This window comes from Musca autumnalis, unplaced genomic scaffold, assembly GCF_047663935.1.
Source record: "Musca autumnalis isolate F117 unplaced genomic scaffold, ASM4766393v1 scaffold_5, whole genome shotgun sequence".
In the NCBI taxonomy this organism is placed as follows: domain Eukaryota; kingdom Metazoa; phylum Arthropoda; class Insecta; order Diptera; family Muscidae; genus Musca; species Musca autumnalis.
In genome coordinates, this window is record NW_027412088.1 from 152,503,100 (window position 1) to 152,527,410 (window position 24,311).

General features: G+C 36.6%; 2 long non-coding RNA genes across 2 annotated transcripts in view; one reads left to right on the plus strand and one right to left on the minus strand.

Annotated features, from left to right (window-relative positions):
- LOC141387300 (uncharacterized) overlaps positions 1 to 24,311 on the minus strand; it is a 166,392-nt gene that overhangs the window by 76,564 nt on the left and 65,517 nt on the right. The gene's annotated exons all lie outside the window — the stretch shown is intronic.
- Positions 1,406 to 10,217, plus strand: LOC141405005 (uncharacterized). The gene is made up of 2 exons (XR_012413122.1): positions 1,406 to 1,682; positions 1,763 to 10,217. It is a non-coding gene; the product is annotated as an uncharacterized lncRNA (long non-coding RNA).

Genomic DNA, 24,311 nt, shown 5'->3' on the forward strand with positions numbered 1-24,311 from the left:
TTATATGGGGCGTTATATGGGGGCTATACCAAAACGTGGACCTATATAAACCAACTTTGGTAGGAATGTTTTTGGCCTCTGGAGACACAAAATACCAAATTACAACCAATTCGGTGGTAAAATGGGACAAATATCTTAAAAATTCCTTAAAACGACGACGCGTCACGCGCCATTTTGTATGGGGGCTATACGAAAGCGTGGACCTACATAGCCCGCTTTCAATACCAAAAGTCCTACGTACAAATAATAGATTTTCCCAAAATTTCATCCACCTACGTCAATCCGTTCGGACGCTAGAGTGATTTCCACAGACGGACAGACGGACGGACATGGCTATATCGATGTATACCCCTTGGGCAACATGGTTCTAATGTATGACTTTTCGATATATACACTGCGTCCCCCTAAAATCGATGCTGACATTTTGAAGTTTTGAAAACTGGGTTTTTCGAATTTTTCTTATAATTAGAGGGTGCAACTAGATAATAATCCAAACTAGTTTATAGGATTGTAGAACTCGCGATTCCACGTCGTTCGATGTCTCATGAGTGTGCTCCGTACAGTTTCCTAGTAATAGGAGTCCAAAGGCGAAAATTTGGTGCGTAAATTTTCTGAAAAAACCTATTTTTTGGCTTTAAAATTTACAACTGTCGTACAGGTACCCCTGAACCCCGCGTGATTTTAGTTTTTTTTACGTGCCGGATCTAATGAGCTCTTCCGCGGTCGAATCCATCTACTAAAACGCCGGATATAGATACCTTGAAAGTAGGAAAATCTGCAAAAATATATTTTGACAATTCCGCGAATTGAACCGCGATTTTCTTTGATTATTTTTGCATAATCCTTTATACGCGATTATAATATTTGCCAAAAAGGTGTGTCACAAATTACAAAGATTCAGGAGTAATATCCCTATTTATCCCGAAATAGAATGCGGTGGCACATCCGCAGTTCTTGACGAATCTGTCTAAAATAATTTATATTGACGTATTTTTAATAGGGGGCCATTGAAATCGGATGCACCTTATAATCATATGTATATCGCGTAATTTTTGCCCACTTGAAGGTTTTTTGAATAGTAAGATGCAACTGATGGCACACTTTGGCCGCTGAATGAAACATGGGAAAATCCATGCATATTGATAGACATGGACTCCCTGTATCCGAAAAGCACATGCACCTCAACCGATTTAAACCAATTCGCGAATTATACGGTTTTTAACTTCTATGTTGAAACGGATCGCCTCATTTTATTTGGGCGCACACAATGTGTGTAGACCTTAACATTGACGTCATACGCTATGCTATACGCGACGTCAAACATTAAGACGTACCTAGTAGCAACACTGTTATTGTCATCACTGACACTTTTGCGTTCACTAATACATACGTGTATGGGAATGCCAAATTGGACTCGAGCATCACAGTGATCATTATTAAAAAACCGGCAAGCGAAGAAGACGTAGAGAAAAGGAAATTGCAATTAAGACCCTCGTGCTGATTAAATATATCCCAAGAGGAATACAAAAGTTGAAGTCGATTTCCTGATCTTATTGAACAAGGCAAATAAGTTTACAGTCAAATAAAAGACTTTCATTGTGATCAGTGATAAATCTGAACGTGACCTTAGCAACAAACCAAATTTCTACTTACATTTTTTTTCTCCGCATTTTTTATGCATGGTAAGACATTTGCAAGAAAACCGGTGTTTCTTGAATGTGAAATAAAATGATTTTCTTTAATTTTTTTTTCAACTGTGTAGTGACCTTCAAATACATATTTATGCTTGCACAGTGCCTACAATAAATTTATTGGATTTGCGGAATTATTAATGAATGAAATTGAAGAAAGAGTGCCAAAACGACCTTACAATCAATTTTGGAATGTTGATGCAGATTTCCATGTTCAAGTGCAAGGCACCAAATCCTTCCCAGCATTAAATCATACTCCTCAACATAACCATACAAACAATTTATGCGGTGATGTATAAAAGAAATTAAATTGTAGTGAATAGCTAAAATTTACATCATAGCCCACATTAATTTGAATAGACCTCATAATTATTTCAAAATTGGAATTCTTGAATTAACATATTTTTTTCCCTTATCGAATTTTCGACATATTATAAAATAATTGTTTGCCATGAATAACGGTTTATAAACGAAATATGTATGTATTTACATATTGATAAATATGTAATACATATTTATACATAATTTTTTTTGACTTATTGAATTTTTGCTTTCTCTGAATTTCTTGCGCTTTATGTACATAACGGTACTTAGTTGACCTTCATGTACATACATAATTAGACATACATATTTTTTTAGATTTCTTTTTTGTAAACAACATCCCGTTAGGAATTAAGAATAGCCTAGTGTTTTTTTTTTTTTTGTAAAAGAAGATGAGTGTCAAATATTAGAACACAACCCAGCAAACATTTTTAGACCTGACCCAAATATAATATTTTAATGGGTAATTTTTTCGAGTGCTAGATTATTGAGCTCAATCATCAGGCTATTTTAATAGAATTTTTGGTTAGTGCCATTGCACAAAATGGGAGTTTTGTTATAAACAAAACAATATTTTGACATTTAGCCTTTTTCTTAGTTTTTCCTTTTTTCTATTTTTTTATGTTTAATTAATTTAATAATTAATGCAAATATGCAATTAATTTTTCATTTTTAATTTCAATTAATTTTTTCTTAAATATTATTATGAATTATGTTCAATAAAATGAATTTTGTTATGAATATGAAATGCTAAATTGACTTCACATTTAAAAGGAATGTTGGGTAACCAAGGCTTTTAGGTTTTGAAGGTCACATTAAGGGACATTGTAAATTAAAGGTACATACAATGTCATAGGCGACAGGGTGGGACAAGTGTACCTAGGTATGACATTAGACCTCGTCATACCACAAATGGTCACAGGTAAGATACAACAATGACTCACAATTGACCTTGTGCAATATAATTTAAAATCAACTCTACTTTTTAATAGACGTTTGGTTTCCGTGGCATGGAATGTTTATTTTAATATGTTCGCGCGCTGAAGAATAACGGGTTGAGAACTTACCTCCTGGATGAGCTAGCCAGGCAAATTTGTTATCTTACCATGCCCAAACCGACCTCGTATATTTTTCATACATTTTTATTCGATTTTATGCTTTGAATTTATTCAGCGGATAGCCGGCGCGTAACATATATGGCGCCCAACGAAATACATTGTGTATTTTGACCTTTTGATTTTAAATTATTTTTGCACTTTTTTCGAAAAATCAGTTCTTTTGAACAAATTAAAAATTCTGAGTCATTGATTGGATCTTATTAACAATTGTTTTAATTGAATCATATACAGGTGATTTCTATTGAAACATTTTAGTGACATATTTGTTCTTTTTTCTATTTATGGATATTTTTGTCATTTTTATAAGACCTTTTTACTGGGACCTGTATACACTTGGTAAAATTGACTATAAAAGGACATAAATTGAAATAATTAGATCCGTATTCAGATTTCTATTTTAAAATGCCTAGATCTTTTTTTATCTTTTGATGAGGAATTTAGAGTCCAGACTGACGACTATGAGTAGTTCAGTTTATGTTGCATAAAGGAATCATTTCTAGGTAAATCGATTTTGTCTTGACTTTTCCTTCAGACTTTTGTCTAGTCTCTTATAAGATTTTGGACAATAGACGCTGGTCAATGTTAGGACATAAGGCTAAAGCATTAGAATATTAAAAATAGAACAGCAGATTTCTGAATATAAATTAATTTCTCTTTGAGTCATCAATTAATTTCTTCATTTGGGAGATAGTGATGAGCCAAAGGCATATAGAATAGACAGTATACTTCGGTATCTTTGCAATTCTTTTGAGTGTGACCTGAAGACTTATTAGTATAGTTACTCAACATTCCTTGACATTTTATGAAATATTTTCGATTTATTTGAAAACTTTAATACATTTAAAGTTATTTTCTGACATATTTTTTTTGAAATATGAGCAAACGTGTTACTCGATCGACTTCCAGTACATCAAGTAATCGCTCACTAAATACACCATTTTCGAGTACCAGAGGTAGAGGTTCTCCAACTACTAGGATTTACAATAGAACTAGTAGTGCAGGACTTTTCAGTACAAAAGCTAATCCTAAAAATATTTTAAATACTTCTGCTACTTCCACTAGAGGTCGAGGTAAATCATTATTTTTATCTATTGAGTCAGAAGATACTGATTCATCTGAAGACTTAATTAATCCACCAAATATGGCGTCAGAAGAAAATAACGAGGGATCTGGTAGACCTCCTCCACCATTGACAGAACGCCCTGATAATCAGGACCTTGACTCAACACAGTCACTACTTTTATATTTCCGAGAAGTTATGAGGGAAGCTCAGGAAGAATTTAGGAGAGAAATTAGCTCGATTCGACAGACATTAAGCCAACCTACGGGTTCTAGAGCGACTTCTGAGAACAGAATTGATGGGGACTTACCTTCTCCAAATACGAGCATACCTTCAAACTTTTCTTCTGGATTTTCGAAAAATCTTAAAGATTGGAATATCACATACAATGGTACAGGTAGTGTTTCGGACTTTTTATTTAAAATAGATACCCTTACGGAAAGGTCTCAGTGCCCATATGATCATTTAATGGCAAATTTTCAAGTTTTCCTGAATGGAAAAGCTGATGAGTGGTACTGGATGTACACAAAACAGAATCCAGGTTTGACCTACCCTCAGCTCAAAGCTGCCATGACCCGCGAATTTGGAAATCTTGAAAGTGATCATGAGGTAATTATAAGGATGTCTACTCGTAAACAGCATTCTAAAGAAAGTTATGATGACTTTCATTCAGTAATAGTCCAAATGAACCAACGGCTTGGTCAACCATTACCTGATGCTTCAGTAATAGACATTATTAAGAAAAATGTGAATACTGACCTTAAGATTATGCTTTTCATAGCTAGCCCAAAGGATTTAAGTGAGCTTAGGGACATTGCTAGGAAGGCCGAGAAGGTACTTCAAGAAAATAAATCCCAAATTACTGTAACCCGACCTAAACATGTAAATGAGATTTCGGTTAAAAATGTTTCCGACGATTCTGATGAAGAACCCGATCCACAGATTGAAGCTTTGAGGGTAACCAGACCTCAAAATAAGCGAGATTATTCTGGCATTAAATGTTGGAATTGCCTTCAAATGGGGCATAGCTATATCTACTGTCCCGATGAATCGAGACATATTTTTTGTTTCAAATGTGGAAACAGGGGAGTAACCACGCCGAAGTGTACGAATACACATAATTTAAACTTCCGTCGGAGCGAGAAGTTAACCGGGGACCCTCGTTCCCAAAATTAAATCCCGAATCGAATTTTATATCGGATGAAAATATTCCAAAGGTACATTTCTCTTCCGATCAATTACCAGAATGGACGAATAAATTAAAAATTCAGCCTTCGTGGCAGATTTTAAAATGTAGAGAGAGGTACAAGAAGAGAAAAATATTTAGAAAAGCTATTGAATCGTCATTTTTATCTACTTCTGATGATGGTAGACCATATGCCAGGATTACAATTTTTGATTATGACCTTCTATGTTTGCTAGACTCTGGGGCAAATGTATCTGTTTTAGGAAAGGGTAGCTTAGATTTTGTAAAGAAAAACAATATTAAATTGGAAAGATTTAGATCTAAAATTTCAACAGCAAATGGTACGAAGAATGAAGTTGTTGGTTTCTGTTCACTTCCAGTGATATTTAAAGGTGTGAAGAAAAATATTGTCTTTTATATAGTCCCTACATTATCTCAAGAGGGATATCTTGGAGTGGACTTTTGGAGAGCCTATGCTCTTGCTCCAAAGATTATACCCGACATTTCGTGTTTGGAGATAAAAGAAAATAAAGACGCTTTATTTCACGACCTTACCCCAGAACAAAAACTTGAACTCGATACCAGAATTTTAGACTTCCCATCTTTCGAAAAGTTAGGGCTTGGATGCACAAAACTTATTGAGCATCATATTGACACTGGAGATGCAACTCCTGTCAAATCCAAGCATTACCCCCTTTCGCCCCCTAGACAAGCAGAAGTTTACGAGGAGTTAGATCGACTTTTAGACCTCGGTGTAATAGAGGAATCAAACTCTCCTTGGTGTAGTCCCATAGTTACAGTTAGGAAGCCGGGGAAAATAAGACTTTGTCTTGATTGTAGGAAGTTGAATTCCTTAACTAAAAAGGATTCCTACCCACTTCCTCATATTAACGGCTTATTGAGTCGTCTTCAAGACACTCATTATATAACTGGGATAGACCTTAAAGACGCTTATTTTCAAATAAAATTGTCTGAGACCTCTAAAGAAAAGACAGCCTTTGCAGTACCAGGGCGACCTCTTTATCAATATAAAGTAATGCCTTTCGGTGTTTGCAATGGACCTCAGACTATGAGCCGTCTTATGGACAAAACCATACCTTCAAGGATAAGAGACCGAGTCTTTATTTATTTAGACGACCTCCTCGTATGTAGTCCTGACTTTGAAAGCCATATGACCTTATTAGCCGAAGTAGCTCAGTGCCTAAAATCAGCTGGCCTTACAATTAATGTGAAAAAGAGCAACTTTTGTCAACGAGAGATAAAATATCTTGGTTATAGGATAGGAGGTGGAATTTTGAAAGTTGACCCCGACAAAGTCGAGGCTATTGTTAACTTTCCTCTCCCAAAGACCCCACGTCAAGTTAGACGTTTTGTTGGCATGGCTAATTGGTATCGTGCTTTCATCGATAATTTTTCTGACCTTTCTGGACCTCTCACAGACTGCCTTCAAAAGTCAAATAAACCTTTTAAGCTCACACCAGAAGCCATTGACTCTTTCTCTAAATTAAAAGCGGCCTTGTCAAGTGCCCCAGTACTGGCTCAACCAGATTTTAATAGAGAATTCGTAGTTCAGTGTGATGCGTCACGAGTAGGGGTAGGCGGTGTTCTCTATCAAGTCGATGATGACGGAAAAGAACACCCAATTGCTTTTGTATCACAAAAGCTGAATAAGGCTCAACGCAATTATACAGTGACAGAGCTTGAATGCCTTGCAGCCATCACTTGTGTACAGCGATTCAGACCTTACATTGAAGGACTTCCTTTTAAAATTGTGACCGACCACTCAAGCCTCAAATGGCTCATGAGTCAAAAGGACCTCTCTGGTAGACTTGCTAGATGGAGCCTCAAGCTCCAAGGTTTTGATTTTAAGATGGAGCATAGAAAAGGTACGTTAAACGTGGTTCCAGACACCTTATCAAGATTTGATGTCGATGAACTCGACCTTAATTTAGCTCCACTTGATTTAGACCTCACGTCACCCGAATTTGACAGCCCTGATTATTCGAAATTGAAAAATAACATTCTGGAAAATAAAGAATCATTACCTGACCTTCGTGTTTCTAATAATGTGATCCACAAAAGAGTTAAATTTCGTGATGGAGAAGAAACCGAAGAGAGTCTTTGGAGGATATGGCTACCCCAGACCTTGACTCATGACATTATTAATAAAGCTCATGAAGAAGGTTGCCATGGAGGTTACCACAAAACACTCTATAGACTGAGACAAAAATTCTTTTGGCCACGGATGGCACGTGATGTTAAAGACTTTATCAGGAAATGTGATGATTGTAAAATTATTAAGCCGAATAATCGGATCTCTAGACCACCAATGGGTGAACAATTTATTACTTTTAGACCTTTTCAAAGGTTATATTGTGACTTCTTGGGTCCTTACCCATGTAGTAAGTCGAAAAATTGTCAGTTGTTCATAGTGGTTGATCATCTCACCAAATTTATTTTTCTGAAGCCTATGAGATCGGCAACGTCCATCAACGTAATTGACTTTTTCCAGAATTACCTATTTTGCACTTTTGGTGTTCCGCAATATGTCCACAGTGACAATGGTAGACAGTTTGTCTCCAGAGAGATGCAAGACTTCTTTTCACTGTATGGAATCACACATATAACAACAGGTTTTTACTCTCCGCAGGCGAATGCCTCCGAAAGAGCAAATAGAGAGATTATTTCGAAGATTAGACCTTTCCTTAAAAATGACTCTGACCATACAAATTGGGATAGAGACATTTATAAAATTTTATCGGTACTACGCAGTGATTATCATTCTGCCATTCAGACTTCACCATATTTTGCAGCATTTGGTCAAAATATGATTTTGCATGGTTCGACATATTCAATTTTAAATCAATTAAATATGATAAACGATGATACCAGAGTTCAAAATGCAGACCGACTACAAAATATACGTGATAAAATCCGAAAGAATCTTGACCTAGCTCATGAGAAAGCTGCCAAGACCTATAATACTAGAGTCAGACCGATTAATTTTGTTGAAGGACAGGAAGTCTTTAGGGTAAATCACTCACAAAGTGACTTTAAAAATGCAATTAATGCGAAATTTAATCCAAAATTTGTCAAGTGCCGAATTCGGAAGAAAATAGGTAATGCCCTATATGACATTGAAGACCTCAAGGGGAATTACATTGGAAAATACCATGCTTCAGACCTTCGAGCATAGCATAGCCATATTTCTGTTTTTAGTAAAGCCCGGCTACGTGGGTCGAGCCACACGTTTTTTTTTTTTGCGGCTATCCTGCCTGTTCGTTCTACGATCATAGATCTAGAGACGAAGCAGTTTTGAAACGGATCGCCTCATTTTATTTGGGCGCACACAATGTGTGTAGACCTTAACATTGACGTCATACGCTATGCTATACGCGACGTCAAACATTAAGACGTACCTAGTAGCAACACTGTTATTGTCATCACTGACACTTTTGCGTTCACTAATACATACGTGTATGGGAATGTCAAATTGGACTCGAGCATCACAGTGATCATTATTAAAAAACCGGCAAGCGAAGAAGACGTAGAGAAAAGGAAATTGCAATTAAGACCCTCGTGCTGATTAAATATATCCCAAGAGGAATACAAAAGTTGAAGTCGATTTCCTGATCTTATTGAACAAGGCAAATAAGTTTACAGTCAAATAAAAGACTTTCATTGTGATCAGTGATAAATCTGAACGTGACCTTAGCAACAAACCAAATTTCTACTTACATTTTTTTTCTCCGCATTTTTTATGCATGGTAAGACATTTGCAAGAAAACCGGTGTTTCTTGAATGTGAAATAAAATGATTTTCTTTAATTTTTTTTTCAACTGTGTAGTGACCTTCAAATACATATTTATGCTTGCACAGTGCCTACAATAAATTTATTGGATTTGCGGAATTATTAATGAATGAAATTGAAGAAAGAGTGCCAAAACGACCTTACAATCAATTTTGGAATGTTGATGCAGATTTCCATGTTCAAGTGCAAGGCACCAAATCCTTCCCAGCATTAAATCATACTCCTCAACATAACCATACAAACAATTTATGCGGTGATGTATAAAAGAAATTAAATTGTAGTGAATAGCTAAAATTTACATCATAGCCCACATTAATTTGAATAGACCTCATAATTATTTCAAAATTGGAATTCTTGAATTAACATATTTTTTTCCCTTATCGAATTTTCGACATATTATAAAATAATTGTTTGCCATGAATAACGGTTTATAAACGAAATATGTATGTATTTACATATTGATAAATATGTAATACATATTTATACATAATTTTTTTTGACTTATTGAATTTTTGCTTTCTCTGAATTTCTTGCGCTTTATGTACATAACGGTACTTAGTTGACCTTCATGTACATACATAATTAGACATACATATTTTTTTTAGATTTCTTTTTTGTAAACAACATCCCGTTAGGAATTAAGAATAGCCTAGTGTTTTTTTTTTTTTTGTAAAAGAAGATGAGTGTCAAATATTAGAACACAACCCAGCAAACATTTTTAGACCTGACCCAAATATAATATTTTAATGGGTAATTTTTTCGAGTGCTAGATTATTGAGCTCAATCATCAGGCTATTTTAATAGAATTTTTGGTTAGTGCCATTGCACAAAATGGGAGTTTTGTTATAAACAAAACAATATTTTGACATTTAGCCTTTTTCTTAGTTTTTCCTTTTTTCTATTTTTTTATGTTTAATTAATTTAATAATTAATGCAAATATGCAATTAATTTTTCATTTTTAATTTCAATTAATTTTTTCTTAAATATTATTATGAATTATGTTCAATAAAATGAATTTTGTTATGAATATGAAATGCTAAATTGACTTCACATTTAAAAGGAATGTTGGGTAACCAAGGCTTTTAGGTTTTGAAGGTCACATTAAGGGACATTGTAAATTAAAGGTACATACAATGTCATAGGCGACAGGGTGGGACAAGTGTACCTAGGTATGACATTAGACCTCGTCATACCACAAATGGTCACAGGTAAGATACAACAATGACTCACAATTGACCTTGTGCAATATAATTTAAAATCAACTCTACTTTTTAATAGACGTTTGGTTTCCGTGGCATGGAATGTTTATTTTAATATGTTCGCGCGCTGAAGAATAACGGGTTGAGAACTTACCTCCTGGATGAGCTAGCCAGGCAAATTTGTTATCTTACCATGCCCAAACCGACCTCGTATATTTTTCATACATTTTTATTCGATTTTATGCTTTGAATTTATTCAGCGGATAGCCGGCGCGTAACAATGTTTTTTCTTTGATTGCAATTTCAATATTACTCTCTACTTCTTATTTCTATTGCTTATCACAGATAGCAAATATACTTTCACGATGACTAATTACTTTTCTCGTAGAAGTTTAAGCAAAATACTTCAGGCTTTGGATCGAAATTTAGCGAAATAATAGAATAACTCCCAACATTTATTTTTCAAATTTTTCGTATTTAACCAAAAATATATTTTTGAAATAATTTCCAACAATATGTTTCCGTTCTTTGTTGTTGCTGTAATATGCAAGTTATAAACGCGATCTTTATAATTTTGGTCTCACATTTTTCTACGCGTTGTCTAGATTCTGTACGTATTTTTAAATTATTTTTTTTGGAGATTTATTGGACTCTGTTTTAGAATAAATAAAATTTATTCCAACATTTCTTCAATATTTTTTGATTTTCCGCGAAAATAAAAATAACTTTAGCAACTATTTTAGCATCTACGGATAGATATCAAATGCTGCTAACGATTCATATATACATGTTCATATTACAACACAATAGGAATTTTTAAATATTTTTTCTTTACAAGAGAGTATAACCGTATATAACTTTTGAGTGCAGCATCCAATTTTGTGAACGCGAACAGATTTGAGACCACGATTTTTTTCGTAACCCATGTACCAAAAATGGCGGATGTGCTCGCCAAAAAAGTTTTTAATTTTTTTTCTATGTAATTGTAAAGGAAATTTGAAATTTACCATATGCCCTCGTTATCATAAATGCTGACGGTATAAAAAGCATAAAAATGTATTCAATCGGTCGGGAACCTTATATGGGGCTACATATATCAAAGTGTGGACATATGTTTTGGTGGAGAAGTTTTGTGACCACTAGGAACCTCAGATGTCGAATTGCAGATACTTGGGAAAAATTGTAGCTAAAATCAAAAAAAAAAAAACGAAAATCGGGAGGTACCGTTATATGGGGGCAATACCAAAACATGGACCTATGTTGAAAATTTATATAGGGGGCCATACAAAAACATGGACCTATGTTGATAGTTTTTGGTGGGGATGTTGTTTGACCACTGGAAACCTCAAATGTCGACTTACAAATAGTTCGGTCGAAAATTGTAGCTAAAATCTTCAAAATACCGAAAACCGGGAGGTAGCTTTATACGGGGGCTATACCAAAACATGGACCTATATTGACAGTTTTTGGTGGAGATATTTTGTGACCACAGGGATCATCAAACGTCAAATCAAAATGTAGCTACAATCATCAAAATACCGAAAATCGGGAGTTACCGTTATGGGTACTGTTCCAAAACGTGGACCTATGTTTACCATTTTTGAAGGAGATATTTTGTGACAACTGGAAACCTCAAATGTTAAATTACAGGTAGATCGGTCAAATATTGTAGTTAAAATCCTCAAACTACCGAAAATCGGGAGGTACCGCTATATGGGGGCTATACCAAACATGGACCTATGTTCCCAGCAAACCAAATGTCTGATGTCCGACACGTCTGAACAATTTCGGAAGCAAAGTCGTTCAGATTTCGTTCCGATTTCTAAACGATTTTTCGGATAGGAAATACTTCAGATTTTGTACCGATTTCGTTCCGATTTCGGAACGAATGTCGGAAAGAAATTTCCTATCCGAATTTCCCAAGGATTTTCTTCAGATTTCGTTACGAAATCGGACCGAAATCGATCCGATGTCGCTAAGACATTTCGTTCCGAACTTATGTCAACCACTTCATAGAACTTTCGTTAAGATATCGTTACGATTTCGGATCAGATATCGGACGTATCGTCCGAATTTTGTTCCGATTTCGTTACGATGTCGGTACGATTGGTTTGCTGGGTTGACAGTTTTAAATGGATATGTCTTGTGATCACTAGGAACCTCAACTATCAAATTACAGGTGGTCCGGTCAAATATTGTAGCTGAATTCCCCAAAATACCGAAAATCGGGAAGTACCGTTATATGGGGCTATACCAAAAAGTGGTCCGTTATAGCCAATCTTCGAACTTAACCTCGGGTGCAAAAATATAGTGCTCTAGCTCAATTCCGAAATCGGAACGAAATCGGTACAAAATCTGAACTATTTCCTCTCCGAAAAATCGTTTAGAAATTGGAACGAAATCTGAACGACTTTGCTTCCGAAATTGTTCAGACGTGTTTGGTTTGCTGGGGTTATATGGGTCTATACCAAAACTTATACTTACACACACAATTTTTGAACACACATTTTCGAAAATACGCCTTAAACCTAAAATAATTTACTGATTATACAGATCTTTCCAACACGAGCATCTACTTACAGTGCAGATGGCAATTCTAATGGATTTGACTTGCCCCTCAAATTTCTTCTAATATATACAATGTCCTGTACATTTTCTTTATCAAAAAATAATTCCATTGAACTTATCATTTTAAAATAGTTTTTTTTTTGCGAATTGTGTGTTTTGGATTGAATCGTTTTATTTGCGCTCATGCTCAACTTGAAGACAAGAACGAGCAGACCAAAGATACATTTTACGAGTGCTTAGCTTCTATGGGGCCTATACCGACAAATTGCTGGAGGAAAGTTTAATACCCCCAACGAAGACTAAATTCCAATTTCAGCCATTACGGTTGGATATTAAGGCTAAAAATTGCAAAATGCCGAAAATCGGGAGGTACCGTGTTTTGGGGGCAGTATAAAGGTGTGGACATTGACCGACAAAATTAAGGTGGAAAGTTTTATGTCCACAATGAAGATTGAATACTAAATATCAGCCATTTCAGTGGGATATTGAGGTCACGATCTTCAAAATGCCGAAAATTGGGAGTGACCTTCTATGGGGACTATATGAAAAAGTGGACTTATCCCGACAAATTTCTGGGGCAAAGTTGTATACCACCAACCAGGGACGTACGTAAGGGGGGAGGACATGGGGGCCCGGGACATTTTGATTTCTTACTTGCATTCCTTTACATTGTAAAAGCAGATAGATAAGATGTTCAATGTTTCATCACAGAGTTTGTAGAACAAGTGACAAATTAAGTGATGTGGGGCATGTCCGCAGACTTAGTAGGCAGTACTCGGCCACTCTCTTTGCCAGCTTCTTAACCGTATCCAGCTACCCGCTCTTTGCCAGCTCTTTAACCGTAGCCAACTGATCGTAGCCAGCTCACGCGCTCTTTGCTAGCTTTCTAACCGTAGCCAGCTACCCGCTCTTTGCCAGCTCTTAACCGTAGACAGCCACCCGCTCTTTGCCGGATCCTTAACCGCTGCCAGCTACGCGCTCGTTGCCAGCTCACCCGCTCGTTGCCAGCCAGTGAGAGACCAGCCAGCTACCCAACGCTTAGAGCTAGCGACACGCTTGTGACCTGATAGCCACCCAACGATCGCTGTCAGCCAGCTTGCCGCCCAATGCTCGTTCACCGCTCCGCAACGCCCACCGCCCCGATTTGACAACGCTCGTAGTCCGCTATTCGCTAACTATTCAGCGCTCGTAACCAGCTACTCGCTCACTGAAATCGTGCATAGCCAGCACCCGTTTATTATATGAGAACCAGACTAGTCAACAGCACCCATATGCCGAAACAGAGGAACCTAGACCCTCGGATTTTTCCACCGGATTTGTCCAATTACATATATATACAAAAAACACACATATAATCGTATCTGCTTATAACTATCTGAATTACATCTAAATATCCATTCATTCTATTAACAACCAAGAGTTAAATAAAGAATTGGAGTTGACCCTGGAGACGACTGAACTTACCTCAGCCTTAGACAAAACCACTCGTCATAAGCCATCTGAAAACGTAGACCTATACCGAAAGATTTCGGGTGAAAAGTTGTAAACCCCCGACGAGGGCTGAATGCCAAAGTACCGTTCTATGAGGGCTATATCAAAACGTGGACCAATATAGTCCGTTTTCAATACCTAACATCCTAGGAGTAATAGAAACTTCTAAACCAAATTTTAAATCTCTATATTAAGTATTGCTGTTACTTGACCTCAACACACAGACGGACGTACAGTTTTATCGACTTAGAACTGAACCATCTGAAAACGTAAACCTATGCCGAAATATTTCGGGTGAAAAGTTGTAAACCCCCGACGAGGGCTGAATGCCGAAGTACCGTTCTATGAGGACTATATCAAAACGTGGACCAATATAGTCCGTTTTCAATACCTAACATCCTAGGAGTAATAAAACTTCTAAACCAAATTTTAAATCTCTATATTAAGTATCGCTGTTACTAGACCTCAACACACAGACGGACGGACGGTTTTATCGACTTAGAACTTTGTGCTGATCAGGAGTATAGATATATACTTTGTAGGGTCTACGACGAATATTTCGATGTGTTACAAACGGAATGACAAATTTAATTATACCATCCATATTATGTTGGAGGGAATAATACATACATATATGCCGACATACGAGTATAAATTCAAATGTATTGGTTTTGACATCGAACAGTAGTTTCAAACGAAATAACAAAATTAATATACTGACCATCATAAGTTAGAGGCAAAAAAACTATACAAGGTTAATATACCCAATGGCACGTGTGATATAGAAACGCCATGTGTTAATATACAAAATATAATATAAAATTAATATGCACGTGTGATATAGGGACGCCAATTGTGTGCACATTATCTATTGACTCGTGCAATTTTGTATTTTCTTTTTTTTTAAACAAATTTTTATATGTATAAAAGAACATACACACAATCTCATTTCCCTTTCCGGGTGGATCCCAATTGCTAGCAATGCTCATATTAAAAATTTGTATCTGCCTCGAATGTGCATTTCCAGAATTTCTTTCAATTATTGGATTATTCTTAATGTCGTAAATTATATTCGTTACAAATGACATGTAAAAGTTTTCTTCTCTTTTATTTCTGCTTTTCATTTCGGACCATTGAAATTATCATTGCTTGCTCACCTTTGCCACTGTCCACTCATTCATCCATCCGTCCATTCATTTCCTTGCCATTTGATTATTTAATTTCGTAAGATGTCTTTACACACCCGGTTTTAAGTAATTTTTCATGTTGCATGTGAGAATGATATCAACAGGATGGTTGGTGGTCGTCGTTGTCATCGCCGCAGTAGTCATAGCAGAGGATTTGCCTCCCAGTAAAGGTATGGTTGTTGTTTTTCTTTCTTATTTGTTTTCATTGTCTTTTAATTTCCACGAAAGGCGTGCCCTTGGGACGGAAAGTGTTAATCGGATATTACCCTTAAATGCAAAGAATAAAGGATTAAATGTCAATGCAGTGAGAAATAACAAAACGTGGACATATGTATAAATGTTTATAATTGAAAAATGGTTATATATACATATGTTAATTAAAAATGATGTTGCAGCCGAACAATTAAAGATAGTACGAAACCTTCTACGTTGTTGTTATTTTAAATTTAAATATTGTAAGAACAAAACAAACGAAGGAAGCTATCGGCAAATAATAATATTGAATGTCGTGAAGAATCGTCGGTGACGTAGGGGATGAAAGATACCAATGAACGGTCCTGACCGGCTTTAACATGGCAAAGTCCAGTATATATCTTGGTCCCTCTCTCATCTCAAGTGGACACTCACCTCCCGTGGTATCACCTGGGGTAGCTGCCTTTAACACCCGTTAAAGGAAGTGAGCTAAAAGTATAAGGCAGACATTACTGCCATACCGGAAATACGATGGAATGGGAAAAGTGTCACAACAACACCTAAAGGTGACGCACTGTATTATAGCTGCCACGACACGAATTTGTAGTTGGTCGGAGGTTAAAACATCTTGTCTCCAGCTTCATACCAGTGAATGAAAGACTTGCTACAATATGGTTAAAGGCAAAATTCTTCAACATTAGACTTATCTGCGCTCATGCCCCAACCGAAGACAAGTACGAACAGACCAAAAATATATTCTACGAGCCCTTAGAAGAAACAGATGACCGTTGTTCTGCCCATGACGTAAAAAATTATTCTAGGCGATTTTAACCCCAAAATTGGCCCAACAGTTGGGAAATTCAGTCTCCATAGTGAAACATCTAACAATGGAAAAACAAAACATTTCTTTGGTGACCTATTGTGAAATTTAGCGGAGAACGTTTTTGTCTTTGACGTCATTCTTCTAAAATGATGCTTTGTATGACAATTTTGCCAAAACCCATATGAAGTAGGCCCCTGTTATTCTACAGAAGCACAGTGGCTCCATTTAACTTTTTTCACAATTGTTCGGCATATGAAATAAGTATTTGGAAATGATGCTATAGGTCAGGTATCGGCACTAATACAAACGTATTGTTTGCGGTCCCACGCATACGACTCTCTCCACAAACAGCGTGTGTGTTAATACATTGCAAAAATTAAAAATCATTGAAACAAGCGACAATAGAACCTTCATCATTGACTTCTGAACGAAGAATGAGTGGTGGTTGTTCTGTTGTTATTCTCATCAAGGGCACGTGTGCCCCTTTTTGCCGGATGCTGCTATAGGTCATCAAAGTCGGAATTTGTGGAATAGTTTTAGGAGTGTTATATATCAGGTATCGGCACTAACACAATCGCATTGTTTGTGGTCTCACGCATACGACTCTCTCTCGCTCTCTCCACAAACAGCGTGTGTTAATGCATTGTTAAAATTAAAAATCATTGAAACAAGCGACAGCAGAACCTTCTCCTTCGACTTCTGAACGAATACTGAATGGTGGTTGTTCTTCTGTTATTCTCATCAAGGGCACGTGTGCCACTTTTTGCCGGATGCTGTTATAGATAAATATACCCTCAGTATTTAAGACAGTGTTCACCAGCAACAACAAATTCAACCGTTGCGTTTGTGTTGGGCACACATACGTGATTATTTCTCGATCTCTCGATAAACAGCGTGTGCGTTAATTCATTGCTAAAACAAAGAAGATGATCGGTGGTGAGAATAACGTTGAAACTCACCACAATTAAGATTGTGTGTGTTCACACAGACACGGCTCGCGAGCCCAGTGGTGATTAAAACCTCAATTTTAAGTTAACGACGGCATATACACTTCGACCGTGAGTTTTCTTGTCTCTTGTTTCATCTTCCGTTCCTGAGGGAAGAGAGATAAATTGAGATAATGGCTTCAAAGTTGGAAACAACCTTGCCGGCAGCAAACAAAATTACTGATTAGCCATTCTACGGCTGCGGGATTGAATGGGAACCACACAACACACGTGTTCCGGCCAGCTGAAGCCACCTCTGTGTTCCTATGTTTAAATATGTTTCGTTTTTTCCATGTTGGAAGCAGCATATGGTAGTCAAAATAATATCAGGGTCACGGCGAAGCAGGAAACCAAGCTCAAGGAAAACTGCTCTTTACAGAGTTGTGATGGTTACAACCTACTGAAGAAGGATCGAACCAGAAGTGGAACAGTCAGTTGAAAACAGACCTATCTCGCTTAAACCTGATAAATAGGTGTACTCCAGGTTATTGGCCCAACATTAGCCCACTTTGGAAAGTCATAACCGACTGATTTTATGCGACTTTAACGATCATCATGAGTTGTGGTATTCGGTGCTAGGCATTGACCAGAAAGATATAGTGCTTGCTGAGCAGTTTGATGGCTCAACGTTTTGCACGGTCAATGAGGACATCCAGATTGTCACAATTCGCCAGTCACTTCACCTGGTAACCCGTACTTTCTCTTTTGTCAGACCATAACCCCATATTTGTCTCCATCAGCAGACCACCCGATTTCATTAACTCTGAGTTTCAGTTTCATCAGTCATGGGAAAGCTAATTGGCTTTGTTTCAGAGCGTTCACTAATCACTGCTTCAACAATTCGGGTGGCAGAGAAGACGTTCCGAGACATCATTACAGCCCTTCGTTTTATATCTGTTGGTCGAATACTCGCAGTAAGACCTAAAACGAAAACGTTCGAAATTGTGTGAAAATGTTTAACCTCTTTCTCTCTTTTATTCCACCTTCCCACCAAGGCAGCTTTGAGATCGTAATATATGCGGATAATTGTACGATCTTGGCGTCAGGTACCGGTGTTCGTAACTGATCTAGATCTAGAGCAGGAATGGCCAGTGGCCGCTTACTGAGAGCAAGTGAGCATACATTTCAATGTGTTTTACATTGAAATTTACGATCACTTACTCTCAGTAAGCGCCCATTGGCTATCCCTGATCTAGAGAGAGGGAGACGTCCAATGTTACAAGAGCAAGCCTATCAAACAGATTTAAATATCGTTCGGGCAACTGCAGGTGCCATAAACAACTGTCGTATGAATTCGGTCCTCGGAGTATATCCCGCATATATCGCAGTTGAGGAGTGTAAGCTGCAACGACATACCAGAAAGTTTTTGGTTCAACTACGCTCAGTATCAGCCGTCTAAATTCCTTTAGGGCAAGGGATGGTGACACTGTGCAAAACATCTGCCCAAAATGCGGCACAGCCCCGCACAAAACACTGCAACTTTTCAGCAACTCTGTCAAACCTACCCACGGTTTCGGAGTCGAGCCATTTTTAATTCGACTCCGACTTTTTTCACGACTCCAGACTCCGGAGTCGATTCCGAGGGTAATTTTCAATACCACCCAAAATTTGTAATATATGTACATACATGTTCTAAATTTTTCCTATATGTTGGATTTATCATAAGATATTCCTTGAGAGAACATTCGTTCTAATATAATATGTACTCAACTACAAAACTTACATATAAACCCTGAACTTATCCCATTGAAATGAAAACTCAATAAGACCGAAGTTAAGTTTGAATGGCACCTTTCTCCGCGAGAAAATCTTTAAGCTTTGAGAATTGTCAGTATGAAGGGGCTATAAAACCGTTGACCTATATAAGAAACAATATGTGAAATTATAGCAATTTGGCTTCTGTCCGTCCGTCTGTCTGTTGAAATCAAGATACAGCTCGCAATTTTAAAGATAAAGCTTTAAAATTTGGTTCTAAAGCGTTGGTATGGAAAATGTGTTATATCGGTCCACGACTTCATATAGCGGCTTCATATAGCCCTCCCGATTTTCGGTATTTTGAAGATTGTGGTCTCAATATTCCACCGAAAAGGCTGAAACATGGTGTTTAGCTTCGTTGGGGGGTATAAAACCGTCCAACTGAAATTTGCCGGTATGGGTCCACATCTTTATATAGCTCAAATAGAGCGGTAGCTGTCGATTTTCAGTATTTTAAAGATTGTGGCGTCAGTAGTTTGAATGTTGTGGCCTCAACATCACCAGAAATTTGTCAGCATAGGTTCACGTCGTCATATATCCCCCATAGAACGGTACCTCCCAATTTTCAATATTTTGAAGGTTGTAGTCGCAACATCCTACCGAAATGATTAAAATTTGGTACTTAGTCTTTGTTGGGAATATAAAAATTTCTGTTTTAAATTAGTCGGTACAGGTCCACCTCTCTATATAGTCCCGATAGAGCGTTACCTCCAGATTTTCAGTATTTTGGAGGTTGTGCCATCAGTATCCAAGCGAAACGGCTGAAATTTGGTATTTAGTCTTCATTGGGGTTATACAACTTTCCACCTGAATTTTGTCATAGAAATGTACGCCCGATTTTCGTTATTTTGAATATAAGTCAAACCTTCAGTTAGCCCCCAATGAAATTTGGATTTAGTTTTTGTTGTACAAGTAAATTTTAAATACAGCCCCCATAGAACGTTACTACCGATTTTTATACCCTACACCACACAGTGGTAAGTGGTAATATGTCTTTGAAATGTTTGAATGAATTCGATCTAGAAATAAATGTGTCAAATTATATCGAAATCGGTTCCGATTAGGATATAGCTCCCATATATATTTTCTGCCGATTTCACGTATTTGCTGCACCAAACACGCTATTTATGCCCGATTTAGACGAAATTTGGAATGTGTGACTGAATTCGATCTAAAAATAAATGTGCCTAATTCTATTGAAATTGGTTTAGATTTGGATATAGCTCCCATATGTATTTTCGGCCGATTTGCTGCACCAAACACGCTATACATATATGTCCAATTTCAATGAAATTTGGAATGTGTGACTGTATTCAGTCTAGAAGTAATTGTGCCAAATAATATCGAAATCGGTTCAGATGTGGATATAGCTCCCATATAATTTTCGGCCAATTTCACGTATTTGCTGCACCAAACACGCTATATATGTCCGATTTAGATGAAATTTCGAATGTGTGACTGAATTCGATCTAGAAATAAATGTGCCAAATTCTATTGAAATCGGTTCAGATTTGGATATAGCTCCCATATACATATATTTTCGACCGATTTTATGTATTTGCTGCACCAAATACCCTATTGTGCCCGATTTAGATGAAATTTGGAATGTGTGACCGTATTCAGTCTAGAAATAATTGTGCCAAATAATATCGAAATCGGTTCATATTTGGATATAGATCCCATATATATTTTCGGCTGATTTCACGTATTTGCTCTACAAAACACGCTTTACATATCGGATTTCGATAAAATTTGGAATGTGTGGCTGAATTCGGTCTAAAACTAAATGTGCCCAATTATATTGCAATCTCATATATATTTACCAAAAATGTTTTACAACCGACGAATCTGAGTTTCACCCATTCAGATTTCGCGATTTCGTTAATATATTCTATATAATATGACTGAAATTCTTTAAAATGAAATGTTTTTGGAGTGATCCCACAATGTCGACCATTAATATTAATTTACGTGGAAGCTGTGTTGACATCAATGTAGAAAAATGGGTTGAAGCCAACAAGTTTTTTTACGTTCCCTTACGATTTCTGGTTTAACCTTACAACCCATGGGCAACATGATACTAGTGTTTGATTTTCGATATATCCACTGGATCCACCTACAATTGATACTGACCATTTGAAGCCGGAATTTCGGCGTTTTTTGAATTTTTTTTAATAATCCGGACGCGCAACAATATAGTATTCCAAACTCATAATAGGATTATATAATTCGTGATTTTACGTCGTTTAATGTATATCTTATGAGTGTGCTCCTTAGAGTATCCTAGTAATTGGAGCCTAAAGGCCGAAAGTTGATGCGTGAATTTTCTTTTAAAAAACCTATTTTTTGCGCTTAAAATTTACAAGTGTCATTCAATCGCTATTAAACCCCGAGTAAAGGCACATCCGCGGTTCTTGAAGAATCTATTTGAAATAGGTGTATTTTTGATGGGCCGCAATGAAATCGGATGCGCATCTAAGTCGTATGCACATTGCGCGACTTTTACCCACTTTAAGGTTTTTGGCATCAATCTCATTTTCAGTATATGCTAAAAACAAGTAAAAACAAGTAAGAAAAGTCTACAGTCGGACGGAGCCGTCCATGGGATACCCTATACCACTATCTTTGGACAATCGCTCTCCACGGAACTTCTTTTCAATGATTGTGAAAATTTAATTATCAAATATTAGAGATGTAATGTATAATACTTTTGACCAAAACCAAAAAGTTATCTAGCATGACAAAGACATTTTTGTAGCAGGAAAGGAAAATTTAGTTCACACAAACTAAAATGTAATGAAACCCACTTATGTAGTACTACTACTTCCGTTGTTTAACCGCTACGTTATTGAAATTTTTACCAATTTCACACAAAAGTTTCAGTCAATTTAACCCGCTAAGTATTATCTGATCTTCACGTTGGTTTGTACGCTTCTTCTTCATCATAAACTCAAACTTTGTTTAAAATTTTGCGGGTTATTATTTTGACCTACAGAGCGCTAAAAAATTGGTTAAAATTTTGTTTTTGGTCCATTTCATCCCCTGAACATTTCATGATCATCACCAAAAACTAATCATTTCTATTCTGGCCCTTAAAAATTTTGTTACAATCGGTCCATAATTGCGGCCTTAAGCTTGCTTAAAATTTTTAATGGACGGACACACATCGCTAAATCGCTTTATCTCGTCGAGATATGAATTTTGGCATACCAAATTAGGGGTCTAGGACGAATATGTCGTAGTGTTACATTTACTTTTGGAGAAACAATATGTAGCATGGGATAAAAATGTGGTTCTCTATACAGAACCCAATATATATTAGGCAGTAGGCCCGTTATCTAGCAAACACTTTATTACAATTTACATCAGAGGAAAGGTCAGTAGTTTTTTCCATATGTAGGCTACTTTGCGAAATATGTATATATGTCCTCAAGGAATTAAAATATCGACCAAAAATACAATTTTTATATTTTTCATACAAAAGAATGTCAGATCATCATTCATCTTTTTCGACCTATACTCATACCCGGTGCAACATTTCGTGACTTCTATCGAGTTTATTATTATACTACAAACAAATAACGGGATATATTAGGCTGTAACTCTGTTATCTGATCATGCACACCAACATAATTGGCATCAGTTGAAAGGTCAAGCGTTCCACATTCAAGTATATCTCACTTGTCCGGAATGTCACTTCCAGGAATTAAGATATAAGCTGTATATTAAAATTTTCCACAATTTTCACACAAAAGTTTTGGTCCATTTAACCCTCTAAATATTATCCGATCGCCATCTCAAATTGTAAGCTTCTCCTTTGTGATATACTCTTACCTTATTTAAAATTACGCGTTGATCGGACTATTAATGAGACCTACAGAGCCGCTAGAAAATTGGATAAATATTATGTTTTTGGTCCATTTCACCCGCTAAATATTTCACCATCATCACCAATAAGAATAGGGATCTATTCTGATCTGAACCCGACCTCCATACAAAATTTCGTGACGATCGGTCCATAATTGCGGCCTGGAGCGTGTTTACAATTTATAATGGACAGACGGACGGACGGCCACACATCTCAAAATCGCTTTATCTCATCGAGATATGAAGAATGGTATACCACAAACTTATAATACCCTTTTCCACATTGTGGTATAGGGTATAAATACTTTAGCCAAAAAATCATCAACATGGGTCCAGTTCAATCTCAAAAATTGTGGTATTGGGTCCAGGTTTCGGTATATTACAATACCTCTCGATTTCAGGTATTTTGAAGATTTTATCAACATTTTCGACACGAATTGGTTGTAATTTGCCATCTGGAGTTCTCAATGATCAAAAACTTCTGCGCCAAAAACTGTGGTCTTAGGTCCAGGTTTCGGTATAGCCCTCATATAACGGTACATCCCTATTTCAGTTATTTTGAGGATTTTATCTAAATTGTCTGTTCGAATTCGTTATAATTTGCTATTTGGAGTTCTTAGTGATCAAAAAACGTCTCCGACTTGTATCGTGGACAGGAAAGGAAACAGATTATTCCATTTGAGGTCAGAATATTTCATGGTGGGGGATATAATAAAGTTCGGTGCGACAGAACTTGACATTTTTACATGTTTCTCATATTATATGTAGCAACATACATATATCAAAAATATACAAATGTAAAAAAATACACTCATAAGTAGATCCCTAAACAAAAATGTCTAAATCTTTAAAGAAAAAACCAAAACAAACAATTAAAATTAAAAACAAAGAATAAACTGAGAATACAGTAACACGGCATATTCACTGAAACGACCAGAGGCATCGTCAGTATTTTTAATGTCACACACGGAAATGCAAATATATGCAGCTGGAACCAATTTTTTTGTAAACTTGACACTATTTCGAACATTGTTCAAAAACTCAACTTCAATTTT